General features: G+C 39.2%; 1 protein-coding gene across 10 annotated transcripts in view; it reads left to right on the top strand.

Moving 5' to 3' along the window:
• Window positions 1–17977, top strand: part of LOC149209028 (uncharacterized) — a 369369-nt gene that overhangs the window by 29236 nt on the left and 322156 nt on the right. The gene's annotated exons all lie outside the window — the stretch shown is intronic.

The raw sequence follows: 17977 nt of genomic DNA, 5'->3' as shown, positions 1-17977 counted from the left end.
CTGTCCTATGAGCCTCATCTAACTCCACAATCTGATCTATCCTATTTTGAACATCATCTTTATTAGTGGAAAAATGTTGAAGGAGCTGATAAGCTGGCAATTTCAGGTGCACAGGTAAGGTTACATCCAAGCCATAAACCAATTCAAAGGGAGATTTACCAGTAGCTTTCTTTTTAGTGATCCTATCTGCCCATAAAGCATACTTGATTTTGCTATCCCATGATCTCTTATTATCTCCTACTATCTTCTTGATAATGGTTATGAGATTCTTGTTACTTGATTCAGCCAGACCATTACCCTGAGGATAGTAATTTGATGAATGAGATAAGATAATGCCATACTTGAAACAGAAAGACGAAAACTCTGAGGAACTAAAAGCCTTGGCATTATCAGTAGTGATCTTAGCAGGGACACCAAATCTAGTAATGATATTATTTTCAATGAAATCCATAATAACCTTTTCAGTGGCATTCTTAGCAGGAATGGCTTCAACCCATTTAGTGAAATAATTAGTAGCAGTCAAAATCCATGAGTAGCCATTGCTAGAATTTTCATGGAACTTCCCGATGAAGTCCAGACCCCAATGCTGAAAAGGTGCCTCCACAATGACAGGTTGTAGGGGCAGGGCAACAAGCTTCTGTTTCCCAGTGAACAGTTGACAGGCTTGACAAGTTCTAACAAACTTATGCACATCAGAAAAAATTGAAGGCCAATAATAACCAACTCTCAGAATTTTGTGGGCAGTAGTTCTAGTAGCATAATGACCACCACAAAATCCTGAATGAAACTCAGAAATTAATTTCTTGGACTCAATTTCATCAACACACCTAAGTACTATGCCCTCAGGATTTCTCCATCCAAGGTCATCCTTCATGAGGCAATACTTAGTGTCTTTTAATCTAAGAGCCCTTCTCTTATGAACAACTAAATGGTTAGGACATGTAAGATTTATCAAGTAATAAACAATGTCCTTGTACCACTCATGCTCTCCTAATCTTTGCAACTCAAGCGAAGATAAATCATTAAGACAAACCAAACCAAGAGCCTTTTCATTACCTTCGGTCAACATTTGAGCCAAGCCTTGGCCTTTGACTAGCTTGGTGGGTCTGATCTCTAAATCATATTCTTGTATTTTAGTAACCCACCTAGCGCGAGTCCCTAAGCAATCGGTTTGAGTTAATATATCTTTAACAGCAGAATGTGGGACAAAAGCAATGATTTTAGAATAACCCACATAAGTCTTAAAATGCTTAAGAGACTTGACTAAGGCATAGGCTTGCTTTTCCATGGTATTGTACTTTAATTCAGAATTTTGAAGCGCTCTACTCATGAAAGCAATAGGCTGCTCGTGACCATCTTTATTTTTCTGTAGCAGGACACCAGCAATGGTATCTTCAGAAGCGAAAGAGAAAATCATGAAATCCTTAGAGTAGTCGGGACTAACTAAGACAGGGGCTCTTGCAATAGCGCCTTTGATTTCCTGGAAAGCCTTTTTGCCATCTTCTTGCCAAATGAATCTTACATCCTTCTTCAGAAGACTCTGAATAGGCTTAGCTATTTCTGCGTAATTTGGAATAAATCTTCTAATAAAGTTTGTTTTCCCAAGGAAAGACTGAAGGGACTTAAGATTATGGGGAAGAGGAATCTTTTGGATTGCCTCAACTCTTTCAGGATCAATCTTGATGCCATCTTTAGAAATGATATGGCCAAGTAATTTCCCTTCGGTTACTCCAAAAACAGACTTAGCCGGATTCAAAGAAATCCCGTACTCTCTACATCTATCAAAAACTTGCCAAAGATGACTTACATGACTAATACCATCCTTAGAAAAAACAGTAAGATCATCTTGGTAAATTTCGATAAATTTCCCAATTAAACCCTTGAAGGCATAATCCATAGCCCTTTGAAATGTAGCCCCAATGTTGGTTAATCCAAACGACATTCTAATGTATTCGAAAGTACCCCATGGTGTGGTGAATGTGGTTTTGTGACGATCTTCTTTTTTAACCCATACCTGATTATACCCAGAAAAACCATCCAGTAATGACATCATTCCAGAACCGGTTACTCTTTGCAACAGAGTCTCCATGTTTGGCAAAGGGTAATTATCTTTCTTACATGCTAGATTAAGATTTCGAAAATCAACACAAAGCCTTATCGTACCGTTCTTTTTTCTAACAATCACCAGGTTGGAACACCATGTTGAATGCCTTGTTTGAGCGATAATTCCTGCTGCAAGCATCTTTGAAAGCTCTTTTTGAACCAAAGGGGCTAACTTAGGATTAATCTGCCTAAGTTTCTGGCGAAAGGGTTTAGCATTTTCATCTTTTAAGGGGATAGTATGTTCCATGACATCTTCCCTATAGCCTTTCAATTCATCATAAGAAAATGCTAAAACATCTCGATATTCATGAAGTAAATTGATTAACTTTTTTCTTTCTTCAACACTAGTACCTTTACCAATTTTAACAATCTTTGGGTTCGCAGGTGTTGGAAATACTGAGAGGGGGGTGAATCAGTGTTTCTTACTATTTTTTTTTATTTTTTTAATTGTTCTAGTGATTGCCAACAACATATATAGATATGTGTATGTATACACAAAACACAGAAATCAACAGTTGTAATTAATGCTTTTATTAAAACTCAAAACAGTGCAATGAAATAAATACAATAGAAGTATAAATCTGATTGTGAATAGTTGCCAAGCTCCAACTTGGACTTCAGTGAGGCTCCAACCTCTAGAGCACCAACTCTGTTTTGCAGTGGTCCTGCACTTAGGAGCACCTACCCCCAATGACTTTGTCCAGTTCAGTTCTGAGGCTCCAACCTCTTGGGCTCCAACCCAACCTTGGTATAAACAGTTATGCTGCTGCACACTATTCAGCTGAGATTGTCTCACTCTTGCTCTCCTACCTCTGCTGCTTCTACTGCCGCTACAGCCTCTGCTGCTTCTACTACCTCACACTCTGGTTCTTCACCACACCAACAGCTACAACAACAACAGCAACAACAATTCTCTGTTTTTACTGTTTTATACATTCTCATGCCTTTGTCTATTCGTTTCCGCTTACTCAATGGCTCTTTGGCTTCCTCCTCGCTCGCTTGAGCTTCGGCTTCCTCAACACTCGCTCGACCTTCCGGCTTCCCTCCTCCATTCGCTTTATCTTCCTCATGATTACCTTCGATTGGTGGTGTCACGAAAATATAATGTCGTCGCGGAGGTGTTTCAGCAACGTGGAAATATAATGTCGTCGCGGAGGTGTTTCAGCAACGCCGAAACTGGTGTATCGACAAATTTTTCACAAGTGTCGGTGTTTCAGCAACGGAGAAATTGGTGTTTCAGCAATTTTTCTCCAAGTGTTTCAACAGTGTTCAACAGCTGCAGCAGCCTTCACCAGTGTTCACCAGCAACTTCATACAACACAAATTTTTCACAAGTGTCGGTGTTTCAGCAACGGAGAAATTGGTGTTTCAGCAACTTTTCTCCAAGTGTTTCAACAGTGTTCAACAGCTGCAGCAGCCTTCACCAGTGTTCACCAGCAACTTCATACAACGCTTAACTACCTCTACTCCTCTTGGCTCCTCTTGGCTCTGTGTGCTCCTCTTCTTGAATATTGCCATATTGACATCAATGACAATCTGTGTCCAACAATCTCCCCCTTTGTTATTGATGGCAATATTCTTCTGCTCTCTCTCTCCCCCTTTGACATCAATGGCAAAGGAATGCATACAGACTCCCCCTGTCAACCTGCTCCCCCTGTCCTGCTACATCTTTATGAATGAACTTGAGTGATGATAAAGAAATAACCCCCATCTTTTGACGCAGATGTTCGAATGCTTCTCGAGGAAGAGGTTTTGTGAAAACATCAGCTATCTGCTCCTTAGTACTGATATATTCCAGGACAATGTTTTGTTCAGCTACTTGCTCACGGAGGAAATGATACTTGATTGGAATGTGTTTGGTTCTTGAGTGCATCACTGGATTTTTGCTGAGACTGATTGCACTTGTGTTGTCACAATAGACGGTAATTGGTTGATCTGTACATATGTCGAGATCTTTTAGAGCTTCCTTCATCCATAGTATCTGAGTACAACAGTCTGCTGCAGCAATATACTCGGCTTCGGCTGTGGATAATGATATGGATCACTGTTTTTTGCTGAGCCAGGATACCAAACAGTCTCCTAGGAAGAATGCATTTCCACTAGTACTTTTCCGATCATCTATACTTCCAGCCCAATCAACATCGGTGTATGCAGTTACAGTCAGTGTTGAGTTCTTTGGGTACCAAAGACCAAAATCAGAAGTTCCCTTTAGATATCTGAGAATTCTTTTTACAGCTAATAAATGGGATTGTTTGGGAGCAGATTGAAATCTTCCCACCATTCCTACTGCTTGCATTATGTCTGGTCGTGTAGCTGTTAAGTAAAGAAGGGCTCCGATCATTGACCTGTAATGAGTTGCATCCACTAGAGGGGAGTCATCATCTTTGCTCAGTTTGCAGTTGGTGGTCATAGGTGTGCTCATGGGTGCACAATCCTCCATTCCATATTTTTTTAGCATGTCTTTTAGATATTTGGTTTGAGATATACACAATCCTGCTTTGGTTTGAGATATTTGAAGTCCAAGGAAGTGGGACAGCTCTCCTATCATTGACATCTCAAACTCTTTTGACATGTTTTGAGAAAATTCATGGCTCATTTCATCATTATTACTAGCAAAAATCAGATCATCGACATAAACAAGAGCAGCTAGTAACTTACCTTGATCTGTCTTTATGTATAGATTACTTCCAGCCACTCCCTTTTTGAAGCCTTGTTGTTGTAGGTAGTGATCCAATCTTGCATACCAAGCTCTAGGAGCTTGTTTCAATCCATATAAAGCCTTTTTCAACTTACAGACTAGGTCCTTTCCTGCTGTCAAATCAAAACCTTCTGGCTGCTCCATGTAGACTTCCTCTTTGAGTTCCCCATTTAGAAATGCTGATTTCACGTCCATTTGATAGATTTTGAATCCTTTTGAGCAAGAAAATGCTAAGAACATCCTGATAGCTTCCATACGGGCCACTGGTGCAAATGTCTCTTCAAAGTCAATTCCTTCAATTTGTGAATAGCCTTTGCAGACAAGTCTTGCCTTGTTTCTGATAACCTGTCCTTCCTCATTCATTTTATTTTTGAACACCCATTTGGTTCCTATTATGTTTTTGTCCTTTGGACGAGGTACCAGCTCCCATGTCTTGTTCTTCTCAATTTGGGACATTTCTTCTTCCATTGCTTTTACCCAATGAGGATCCTTACTTGCTTCTGCAAATGTTTCTGGTTCTATCATAGATAGGAGGGCAATGAATTTTCTCTTGGGTGAGGTTGTTATCCTTCTTCGGGTCTGCACACCTTCATCTCTATCGCCAATGATTTGTTCTTCTGGATGGTATCTTTCAACATACTTCATCTTTGAAGGGGTATGAGGTGGTTCTCTTTTCTCTTCTTCTTCATCATCTATCTCTTCTTCTTTAGGTTCTTCTTCTTCAAGGAGAAAGTCATCTTCATGTTCTTCAATTTCCTTTACTGGAAGTTCTTCATCAACCTTTACATCAATGCTTTCCACTATTTTCTTCAGTCGATAATTGTAGCACTTGTAAGCCTTGCTCCGTGTAGAGTATCCAAGAAATATCCCTTCATCAACCCGAGAATCAAACTTTCCGGGTGAGCCATCATTTATTTTTATGAAACACTTGCTTCCAAATATCTTGAAGTACTTCACCGAAGCAGGTCTTCCTTTCCATAGCTCATAAGGAGTTTTATCACAATTTGGTCTTAATTGAGTTCGATTCAGTGTATAGACAGCTGTCCCTACTGCTTCTCTCCAGAATTTAGGCTGTAGGTCTGCTGCTAATAGCATGGTTCTTGCCATCTCTTGGACTGTTCGGTTTCGTCTTTCAACTACCCCATTTTGCTGAGGTGTTCTGGCAGCCGAGAATTCCCTTTTAATTCCATGAATATTACAGAACTCACTAAACTCGTTTGATGTGAATTCTCCTCCTCTGTCTGTTCTGAGGCACTTAATTTTTGAATCTTTTTCATTTTCTACAAGGGCTTTTAAATTCTTAAAACACTCAAAAGTTTCAGATTTATACTTTATGAAATATATCCACATCATTCTAGTATAATCATCAACAAATAACACAAAGTACCTTTCTCCTTGGAGTGCTTGATTTCTAGTTGGCCCACACACATCAACATGGATGATCTCCAAGGGCTTCGATGTACAATGTTCCTTTGTCTTGTGGCTGGTTCTGGTCTGCTTTCCATGTTGACATGGACCACACACTGCTTGATTTGGTTTGAACAGCCTTGGGATGTCTTGTACAACTTTGATCTTGCTGATATTGATCAGATTTTCGAAACTTGTATGTCCAAGTCGCTTGTGCCATAGCCAACTCTCATCTGTCTGACTCAAGTAGCATTTATTTTCCTGAATCTTGTTTAGAATGTAAATGTTGTCTGGTGTTCTCACCCCTTTTGCCACAAGTTTCCCTGAGGCAGAGTTCCTTATTTCACAGTCTTTGGTGCTGAAAACAACCTTATGTCCTTGATCACAGATTTGGCTGACACTCAGGAGGTTGTGTTTGAGTCCGTCAACCAGCAGAGCATCTTGAGCTTTTCCTTTTCCATTTATCAGAGTAACTGTTCCTTTTCCTGCAATTCTGCCAGATCCGCTTCCAAAAGACACATTCCCTTCCTTTTTGCTCAGTGAGACAAACTTCCCTCTGTCTCCTGTCATGTGTCTGGAGCACCCACTATCTACAAACCACTGGTTTCCATTATTTTGAGCATATAGAGCCAGGCCGCATTTGTCCATGCTGGAATTCTTGCTACTTGTCTTTCTTCCTTTAAGTGGGCAATCTTGTTCATAGTGTCCAATGTTGTAGCAGAAAGAGCAAATCAGATCAAATTTGGTTAAGGGATCAAATGAATTGAAGGTTTTGATTTGTCCCTGCCTTTTGGGGGCATATGAGTTGATTATTCGGTCCTTTAGCTCTGTCTTTTCATTTCTGAGAGCCATACAATGTCTGGCTTGATGACCGAAATTTTTACAGTGAAAGCAATGTCCAAGAAAGATGGTTTTGTACTTGTTGAAGCAACCATGGTTTGAGTCGATTTCCTTCCTGGGAATTACTTCTCCCTCGTTCTTTGGATTTTTGATGGGCCCTTGGTGGAGTACAGGTTTGTATTTGCTGTAGTGTCCATGATTCGACTCCACATTCTTCTTTGGAGTAATTCTTTCTTCATTCTTGGAATCTGGGATGCACTTTTGATAACATACTTTTTCATCTTTTGGATTGCAGGAAAGTGCATCGGCATATCTTTTCGCACTATTCTTAGTGCTTGAGGATTCTCCTTTGAAACCTATTCCAGACTTGTCATGTTGAGGTTTTTGATTTTTCAGAATAGTCTCAAGTATTTGAGAGCTTTTACAGCCCTTTTTAATTTTCTCCAACTCCTTTCTCAAAGATACTATTTCGGCCTCACGTTCTTCACAAGTCTCTTCTTTTTCTTTAAGCTTTGCTTCCAAGAGATCTTCTCTCCTTCTTATTTCCTCATTTTCCACTTTGAGAGAAATGATTTTGTTCCGTAGTTTCTCATTTTCTTCAATGGCGCTTATTAACAGTTCATCTGCATTTCCTTCTAGCCTTGAGTCATCATCATCTGTGAGTGCCATGAATAATGCTTCTTGGCTTTCATCATGATCACTTTCCTCATCTGATTTCTTTTTGATGACCATAAACTCATCCTCATCAGACCCATCTTGCTTGGAGAAGAAGTTTTTCTTATTGAACCCTTTCTTTTTATGTGCCATTCTTTTAGAATTTCCTTCATCATCACTGTCATGTTTATGAGGACATTTTGTTGCATAATGACCTATTTTACCACATTTAAAATAGATAAGAGGATACTTGCCTTTAAGCTTACATCCTCTCTTAAGCTTTCGTACAAATTGAGCCAATTCGGATTCCACATCAGACTCATCACTACAGTCATTCCTTTCTTTCCCCTTCTTTGACTTTGAGGCCTTGAATGCTGCATCTTTGGAACTTGGGCCACCTTTCCTCATTTCATAGGCAGTGAGAATTCCATGGAGTTCATCCATTTTGAGGGTATCTAGATCCTTTGCTTCTTCTATAGCGCTTATTTTGGAGTCAAATCTGTCTGGAAGAGACCTTAATACCTTTTGAACAATGGTACTTTCTTCAACTTTTTCGTCCAATCCTTTCAGGGAATTTACCACTTCAGCTACTCGGAGGAGGTATGCTGCAATGTCTTCTTCATCTTCCATCCTCAAACTTTCAAATTGTCTTCGGTGAGTTTGAAGCTTTGCCTTTTTTACTTTTGAGTCTCCATCATACAAGCCAACTAGCTTCTCCCACATTTCTTTGGCAGATGTACAGTGCATGATTTTTGTAAACTCAGAATCAGTGATTCCACTAGTGATGGAGTTCATGGCCTTTGCATTTGCGATGTAGGCTTTCCTCTCGTCTTGGTCCGTTGGAAGAGTGGTAGTCGTTTTGTATTCATTTTGAACAAAATGCCAGACTTCGGGTCCAAGGGACATTAAGTAGTAGGTCATTCTTTTCTTCCAGAAACCAAAGTTAGTGCCATCGAACAGAGGAGGTCTTCCTGATGCTTCGTGATTTCTCATCATGGCTGCGGATCCTTCTTCAAGCTGTTAGGCTAGTATGAAGAAGCCTGCTCTGATACCAATTGTTGGAAATACTGAGAGGGGGGTGAATCAGTGTTTCTTACTATTTTTATTTTTTATTTTTTTAATTGTTCTAGTGATTGCCAACAACATATATAGATATGTGTATGTATACACAAAACACAGAAACCAACAGCTGTAATTAATGCTTTTATTAAAACTCAAAACAGTGCAATGAAATAAATACAATAGAAACTTTATCAGTGAGATCCTTAATCTTATCATCAGGAGGAATTATGAAATTAGACATGATAGTATAATTCCGAATGTTAGATTGTTCTTTAATTATCTTGTTGTGAGGTCTCTTAGGATCTTCAACATGGAATTTTCTTTCAGGCTCTCTATTAAGTCTCACAAAACCATCACCTCTAGGGGAAGGAATCATAGCATATGACCAATTCATTTGAATACTTCCTCCTAGATCAGAGGCCCACTTTCTGGATAAAAGCATACCCCAAGCATCAGGCACATCAACAACAACAATGTCCATAACAATCATGATGTCCGGGTAAACTGATAAATGAACCTGTAAATCTTTGATCAAACCATGAACTTCAATCTTCTTAGAATCCATGGCACATATATTGTAGTAGGGTCTAGAAACTCTTAAATTAAGCTGTTCCATGACCCTCTTTGTCATGACACAAGCTGATGCACCAGAATCCAACATGCAATTATTCAATTTATATCCATTAACCAACAAGGTGATAAAGAAAGGCTGGTGATCTTTGTTATCCGAATCTAAACTTTGCAAATATATGGGAGCATCGTGATAATCAACTTCCGGGGTCTTCTGTTGAGAAATATTTACTTGAGGACCTTGAATAGCTTTTAGTAACTTATCTCTTTGGGAAGGGATTTTCGCAATCTCGGAGACAGGAACCCAGATTTTCGCATTGTTAAACTGACTTCCCAAATCGACATCTAATCCAGAGTTTAAACCAGAGTTAAAAGTTCGAGGGGGAATTTAGTTCCCGCTCTGATGTTTATGCCTTCTTTGATAGGTTAAACCTTTATCTCTAGCAATTTCCATGATTTGCTCTGGAGAGGGTTTTTCGCCATATAACTTAGCCAAAATGTCATCTTCATTTTCAAGGTTATTTATACTAAAAGTTGATGAGGGATGCATAACATCTCGACTATTTTCCTTAACCTCCATCCAATCGTCCATAGACAAAGGAAACTTGTTACCCACTACATTTATTTGATCACCTGCCCCAAACATTCCATTATCTAAAATTCTTCTAACGATGGGACAAGTAGCCTCTTCGTGAAGAGCATCACAAACCCGACAGTAAGGCAGAGCATTATCGACCAAATTAGTAAGCGGATTAGGAGGTCTTTGCTCACTAGATTGACCCTTCTTTTGCCAATTGTTATTTCTGTTATTATTATTTCTAGGTTGGAAATTTTGCGTTTGCGCTCTTTCCATTTGGACCAACCTATTCTGCAAAGTAGCTATCTCCTTAGTATGATTAATTTCCATGCTTTCGATCTTTTGGAGCAATTTCTGAACAAGCTCGCTATCAGGTTCTTGAACTGCTTTTCCTTTAGGTTCTTTTAGTTTTGTAGCAGCGCTATCAAAACCTGGGATTTCAGATTTCCCAAATGCTGCCTTATCCTTTTCAAGCTCCACAGCTAAGGCTTGGCAATCCCTATAATCAGGAAGTTTAGCACGTCTCAACTCATAAGAGGGCTCAGGGCTAAAGGCATCAATATAAAAATCTCGAAGAGATTTGTCGGTAGGTTTATAATCTTGAGGTAATTCTTTAATAATATCATTAAACCTTTTGTTAAATTCTTCAACGGTTTCATTCTCTCTCTTTTTTATTATGCTAATAGCTTTCACGAGGTGTCTTCCTTCTCTCTTATCTCCATACTTTTCCTTAAAGGCATTAATGATCGATTGTAAGGAATTAATGAATTCTGAGGCTTTTCTGAAAACCAGTCGTGAGCATCGCCCTCCAAGGTTAGAATAAAAAGAGTCATTCTAACATTTTCATGATCAAAATCAGCAGACCTTGCGTACTTAGCCATCCATAAACTAAAAGCTTTCAGATGTGAATTAGCGCTAATTGCGTTATTTCCCTGAAAGCTAGGCAATTTATCTATCCCAAGTGTTGGAAGATCATTGGGATAACCTTGAATGTTAGAAAAATCGCAAGGGGCATATATATCCATAATGTCGTGCTTGACCGAGCTAGAAAAAAGGAAGTGGATATCAGATAGGGCTTCTTGTCTGAGGTTAACAAGAAGTGTACGAGAAGATAGTTTGTGTAATCGTACTCTGAGAGCCCTTTCAGGATCAGGAACAAGATTAACCAAACTACTTGGATGTCTTCTAGTATACACTCTTGCAGAGGATATATGAAGTGGAGTCGCCACCCGGACAAAAAGTGAAACACGGAAAAGCTCGAAAGGAAGGAGCTAAGGACAGGAAAGGACGAGAGGAAAGAAACGAGACGAATGTCGAAGGAACCAAGGACAGAAAAAACTCTATCCCCGACAACGGCGCCAAAAAATGTTGTCGCACAGATTGTCCAGGCAGCGCGACAACGCTCAGACCGGGGGCTGTCACCCTGATCCCTGATCTCTCCGTTTAAGCCGTCTCCCTAGGCTAAGGGGGGTAGACCCTATGGGATAAAGGAGGACCAACTGGGTGGGAGACACAGCGAAAACAAGCACTTGATTGATTAAAACTTGATTAGATCCTGCTATGCTTAGTACCAGTGCCTTATGGAGTTAATGATTAAATAATTGTTTATCAACTACTGCCAAAATATGAAATTTGTAATTCCAAGATTAACAATCATTTACCATCAACTAACCCAAGCAATGCAAGATATTCAATAAATGCACAATGCTTTAACAATGTTCCAGCAATTAAACTTAAAAAAATCAAATGCTTTAAATGACCATAAAATTTAAATGCTGACCAGTTCACAAAAAGATTCACCACTTTTCAATAATTAATCTTTAAATAAACATTTAAGCATATTTAACTATAGCGCAGTGGAACGTAAATACCATAAAAGTCATAAAAATGAATTTTCAATTTTTTAGCCAATCTTTATTTTTTATTTTTTATTTTTTTTTTTAATTTTTTTTTAAAATTTTATTTTATTTTATTTTTTATTATTATTTTTTTAGTTATTTTTTTAATTTTTTATTATTATTTTTTATTACTTATATCTTTTATTATTTTTATTGTACCCTCGAACTTAGCCTTTGGAAAAATCACCTAGGACCTAGGACTTATGAGGGGATAAAACATTTTCTAACCCTCAAGACACTTTACATCATGACTTTTACAATTTTACATCTCAAGGGGGAAAACCCATTTGACATAGACCCTCATAGACCACCCAGTGCTATGAAACAAATATAATCTAGCAGATCAAGCAATTTGTAATAACCTAACCAAACAGTTAGAATTATTTCAAAATTACTTTTACATAGACGCGACCTAGCACACTAGGATTCCCCTAAGATTCTAGTGACAAAGTCCATTCCGGCTTTGGGGTTAGGCTGAAGGAAAACTTTGTCGATCATGGATCGGTGAGACAAAAAACCTTCTGGAACGTAGATTATCACTAGAAAATTAGGTTTGCCTAGGCAATTTACGTACATGACTCAAATCTGCTAAGATTATTTACAATTTACACATGCAGACTGGGTTTACAACATAACACGATCAGGCTGATGATGGGAGTCGAATGGCACGGACATGACGATCAAGCGCTACCCTTTTGCGAAAAAAAGGGAGTGTACTGCTATGGGTAGTTGACACGTAGTGGTCAACAATGTGGAAGACCAAAAATGGACTCCTGGATCAAAAGATATGGTCCGCTGAAGTTCAAGGATTGAAGCCTTAGGAAGGAATATCGGAGGTTCGATATATCAGAGGTCGCATATCGAAGGTCCAGAGATATCGGTGATCACAACATCAGAGCATCAACCGTATCAACGATCGCAACATTAGGGCATCAGGGGTATCAACAATCACATATTGAAGGTTAGGCATATTGGCGCATCGCATATGAGAGGTCTTGAATATTGGAGCATCGACATGTCAGAAGGATGGCGAATCGGGGAATCAAAACTTCTTAAAGTGACAACCTTTAAAAAGTTGTGATATGCATAATGTGCAGATATTGTTAAAAACGGCCGAGAACGTCGACAAAGGATTAACAAAGGATTTCATCGCAAAACAAAGGTGGGCAGGCCCTTTTCTCTCTCCTCTAGCAAGACACGTGGTGGCATATGATTGGTCCCGATAAGCTACAGTGGCATCTGACGTCAATATGACGTGGCGGTACGAAAGGACACGTCATATCGAAGGTCGGCGTATTGGAGGTTGAGGATGTCGGCACTTTGTAACACTTGATACTTGAAAAAGTTCCAATAAGGGGGCTCCGATATTGGGCTGGCACCACGGTCGCAAAGACTCAAAGAACCAAGGGCGCTAAGCACTTAACGAAGGAAAAATAGCCTCGACAGGAACAAAAACGCTCTAGCAACTCAAGGCTAAGTGGCAGGTCATGACCCTCGGTCCTATGGTGAGAAATGCGGGAAGGGCTAAGTGGAAGGAGCTCGTCATATCGGAGGTCGACAATCGAAAGATTAGAATACTGCACCACTGTGAAAATTGCGATATGGAATTTCTCCGATAAGCACGGTACAAAGAGTTAAAGGTGTATGGGTCGGCAGCTGCAAGATTGAATGCGGGAACAGAGGAGTTGGTCTTAGGAGTAATGGCGATTGTCAAAGATCATTGGGTCAAGGCAGCAAGGACCACGATCCGCAAGAAAGAGTGTTGGGTCTGCCTTGAGGTGATACAAGCCATCTCTATGCTCCGACGCATGTCTTTAGTGAGTAAATGGAGGTATGGGACTCAGGAAGCAGTGTGCAGGTCACCTGAGAATTAATTTCTCAACATGGAGCTCCACGCAGTTAGGTAATGAAATATTGCTAGGTCAATCTTTGTTTCTGCACTGTGGCAAGCAACCAACAGTTGATCGCTCCCAGCTCCAGAGAGTGGGGAATTCAAGTAGTTAAGGCGAAAGCGACAGGTGAACCGACCAAACAACTAAAGAGGAACATCATGGCAAAGACATGGCCTGATTAGAGGCCATCACAAGAATGGTAGGGAGATATTTTCCTCAACCATCATTCAGTTTTCTTTATGTCTATTATTCTATAATTTTTGCATTTTCAAGAATGGAATCAAATCCAATTGTAATCATTTTGGGTAGCAAAACCTTCACATGCCGAGACAGCTAGTCGATTAGACAGCTGGAGCTCGGCTGAGATATTTTGTAACTGTTGTTCAAAGCTCCCCCTCTCCTTATAAATAGAGGGAAGAAACACTTAAACAAGGTTCCCAAATTCTGCATTCTAGAGGTCCGAATTCTGCTTTTGCAAGTTCTGAGCTTTGTTTGCAGAGAAAGTGGTTCCACTTTGGTTCAATTTTCTTGTTCATGAGGTGCTCGGGCATATACAATTGTTAAATGTGATGGATTGGTGATTTGGAATCCATCTTCAAAGATTAATGAAGTAGTTTTGTTGATTCCAATCAGAGCAATGCGCAGTATGTTTTCCCCTTTGTATATCATTTCATGTATGTCTTTCTTCTTATGAAATTGTGTAATGAAGCTGCTGGTTTCACTCCCTCATGGTTGTATATATGCTACTAAGTAGTGAGAACTAGAAGTACCTGTGTAAACACAGATTTACTTGTGTTATTTGATAGCCTGCAATACTTGTTTAATCACAGACCTACTTGTGTTATTTGATAGCCTACAGTACCTGTATGTAAGCACAAATTTACTTATGCTAATTGGTGACAAATGTATTCATGAGGCATAGAGCTTGAGACCTTAATTTCGCGCTCCACTTTTTCTGCATTTTCACCTCCTCACTCTTCCATATTTTTGCTGGAGATTGTTGCTTAGGATTCTGTGTTATGTCCAACCCTCTGCATCGATTTCCCTCCTTTCCTTCCTCCTGTTCATCTATACTACAATAACAATGTTAAATTGTGTATTGTTGTGTGTCGACCACCAGAACCAACACATTTCTCTTTGAGATTAGCCATATCTACCAGTGTGTATTTCGATCTATGTGTTTGCTTGAGTTTACCTTGGCGAAGGGCTATTGAACCAAGCTCTAAATTATCTTTTTTTTCAAATTACGTGACATATGGAGTGCAACAGAAAGCCTTTAGATAATCTTCAAAAGCACTCCTCTTGGATGCCCTAGGCACTGACCCTTTTCTTTCAACCCGGGGGTTGTCTCTAGGAGGCTTCTATATCTTTTGAAGCACTTGTGTGACAGGAGATAGAAAAAGCTATAACAGGTTATTTGCAAGGAGCTTGGGGTTAATTTTATAGAATTTTCTGAGCACCGGAAGTGGGGGTTTCAACAACATCTTTCCAATAGACAATGTATTTTTTTGGGACAGTGCAGGGCATCATTGGAGCATATCATTATATCATCTGGGCTTGCTATTTTATCACCTGGGTCTTGTCAATCTTGCCATTGAGGCAAGCCCAGGTGCACTCCTTCCACACTATTGTACTATTGCTCCAATTACTTAATAAAATGGCTCAGATGGTTGTCATTTCTGGAGTTTACATGGGTGTTCACTGAATGTTTTAAAATTTTGTGTTGCATGTGTTGTTTTGCTTTGCATATCACTGTTTTTCCTAATTAGGAACATCACATGATGGGAGTTATAGCACAAAAGCTAAAAAAAGGGCTGGCTCTAATACCATGTCAGACTAGGATTAACTCCATGAATTTCATTGTACTTTGCATTAAGATAGAACATGGATATATACATGGAGAGGGAGACTATTGGGTTTTATCTCCCAATGTCTCTTCGTCTTCCAATTCTCTTTATTTTGCTATTTACAATATTTACATGGATTTACCTAATCCCAAAGGTTAGGTGTCAACAATTTATATAAGTCTGCGTATAATGCGAATCCACACAACAAAGAGAGCGAGCTTTAAAGCAAAGGTACGAGCCATTGAAGTGTTGCATACAACTGTAACAAGCTACCAGAAATACTACAAATACGAGGCATGAGTGTGAGCTATAAATCCGCGAGCATCAGACAAAGGCATTTGTAATTACAAAGGTCTGCGTGCTACAAACAAAGAGCAATGAGCCATGGAGAAGTCCGAATACGATGTGAGGAGGAATAGGTGCCATTTTATAGTCATATGAACATGCGTAGGGTCACAACTTATTAGGCAAGCCAACTTACTATTTTAAGGGCTGTCTTGATCTTGGTTATGAGGTCTACCTAAACTTTTGAATTCGAACTCACTCAAATAAAAAATATATATGTGCTTGCTTAATCTTTGTCCTAAAAATTAGATGATAAAACACATTAATAATATTTATTTATTCAATTGAATTCTTCTTTAACTATTGTAAATACTCTTTGAGGGCACATGGGTTTGCTCTTGGAGGCTTAGGGTTTCTATGGGAAATTCGTCCCATAAATGCACCACTTTTCAACAATAGAGATTCTTCTCCCTTCTCCCAATTACTCTCCTCTTGCTGGAATCAGATCCTTTCATTCCAAGAACTACTTCACCTCCCATGAAGCTGACCTCTAGTCCTCCGTCCTCCATGGCCAAAATTGATAGGAGATTCTTCTCCAATCCTGATACAAACAACACTTCATTTACCTCCATGATACCTCCTAATTCCATCTGAAACTCAATGCTACCAATGCCCTCTATTGCATACTTGTTATTTTTGCCAAGCTCTACATGTATATCTCTAGGATCCTCGGTAATGTTGATAAAGATGTCTCAAGATCTTGTCATGTGACGAGATGCTCCATTGTGCTCTCGGATCTGTCCTTCAGAGTTTTCTAGAGCTCTGATACCATGTTAAATCTCCCAATACCAGCCCAGATTTTTCTTCTCGCAACAATTATTTATTCCCAACAGTTTATTTTACTCATCAAATATTTTCTGAATTGTTGAACAATAAAATCACTGGTATTTTTAACATCGAGAAATTTATATGCAACAGAAATAAAATCATAGAGAGATCATTCACACATTACAACAGAGAAACACCCACAACAATTCTCCTTCATTAATTAAACTTAGGAAAATCAGGGTTTCGAACCACAACAAAATTACAAGGAAATAGCATTGACTGGAACTTGTAACTCGGCCCCAATGGAAGATTTTGGCTCAAGGAGTTCTACACACTGCAAATCAGCCTTTGAAGAAATTCAGCTTGGAGATTTTCGGACCACCTCTCACCAACAACTCTACCCTGCACCTTCCCATTCCACAACCTATACTGTTACAGGAAATTCGGTCCTTGCAAATCGACCTCTCCAATAAATCAACCTCCTTCCTGCTTTAGCAATTCGGCCCTGTAATCTCCAACAATTTGGCCTCCTTGAAGTCTCTCGAATCAACCTGCACTCTTCCTCCTCTGCTGTTAGAGTCTAGCTGAGCCTCTCGCTCTAGAGAAAATCACTTTTTTCCACTTGTTGTATGTTAACCTCTCCCTTAGGCTTATTTTATAATCTTCATCAAGCCCAAATCCCTAACCCTAATCTCCCTTCTAGAAGATCTAGGAGATAAATGGTTGAGGTCATTTCTAACTTGAAATCACTAAAATAATTAAATTATTTATCCTTAGAAATTACTTAATAGTCCACGATAATTAATTGATTTTAGTTATTGTACTTTTCCTAAGTTAGACTTAGGAAAGAAGACACAAATCACTTACTCCAAGCAAGCACCTAAAGAGGCAATAAATCATCTTTTACATGCTAAGACACCAAGTATATGCAGAAGACATTTCAAAGCTACCACAAGCTTCAACAGATAACCCAGGGATTGCCTCCTTTAATCATTTGAACAGATTGAATGTTGAATGAAGGTGTCATAAAGAATGAAAGATAAATGATAATCTAATGATGCAAGCTGTAAAAAGGCACATTGACGAAGCCTTTAGGTGAAAGTTTTAACTTTTAACCTGTCGTGGAGGAGGTGCTGGTATTCTATTCTCGTGTTAGCTGCTTCTCAGGTTCTTTTTGGCATCCTCTTTGTGTGACTTTTCAAGTTCTTATTATGCTGTTATGGTTCATGTTGTGTCTTTTCGTGCTTATAGATTTTTGTCACTCCTTAAAATGTGGCTCCAAAATATCTCCATTTTGTTATAAGAAATTTTGTAGT

The sequence above is a fragment of the Pinus tabuliformis genome, chromosome 1_2 (assembly GCF_031772625.1).
Source record: "Pinus tabuliformis cultivar Carrire ecotype Pingquan chromosome 1_2, CPIR1, whole genome shotgun sequence".
NCBI classification, from domain to species: Eukaryota; Viridiplantae; Streptophyta; class Pinopsida; order Pinales; family Pinaceae; genus Pinus; species Pinus tabuliformis.
Note: the sequence above shows the minus strand (reverse complement) of the source record. Positions and strands in the feature narration are given on the sequence as shown.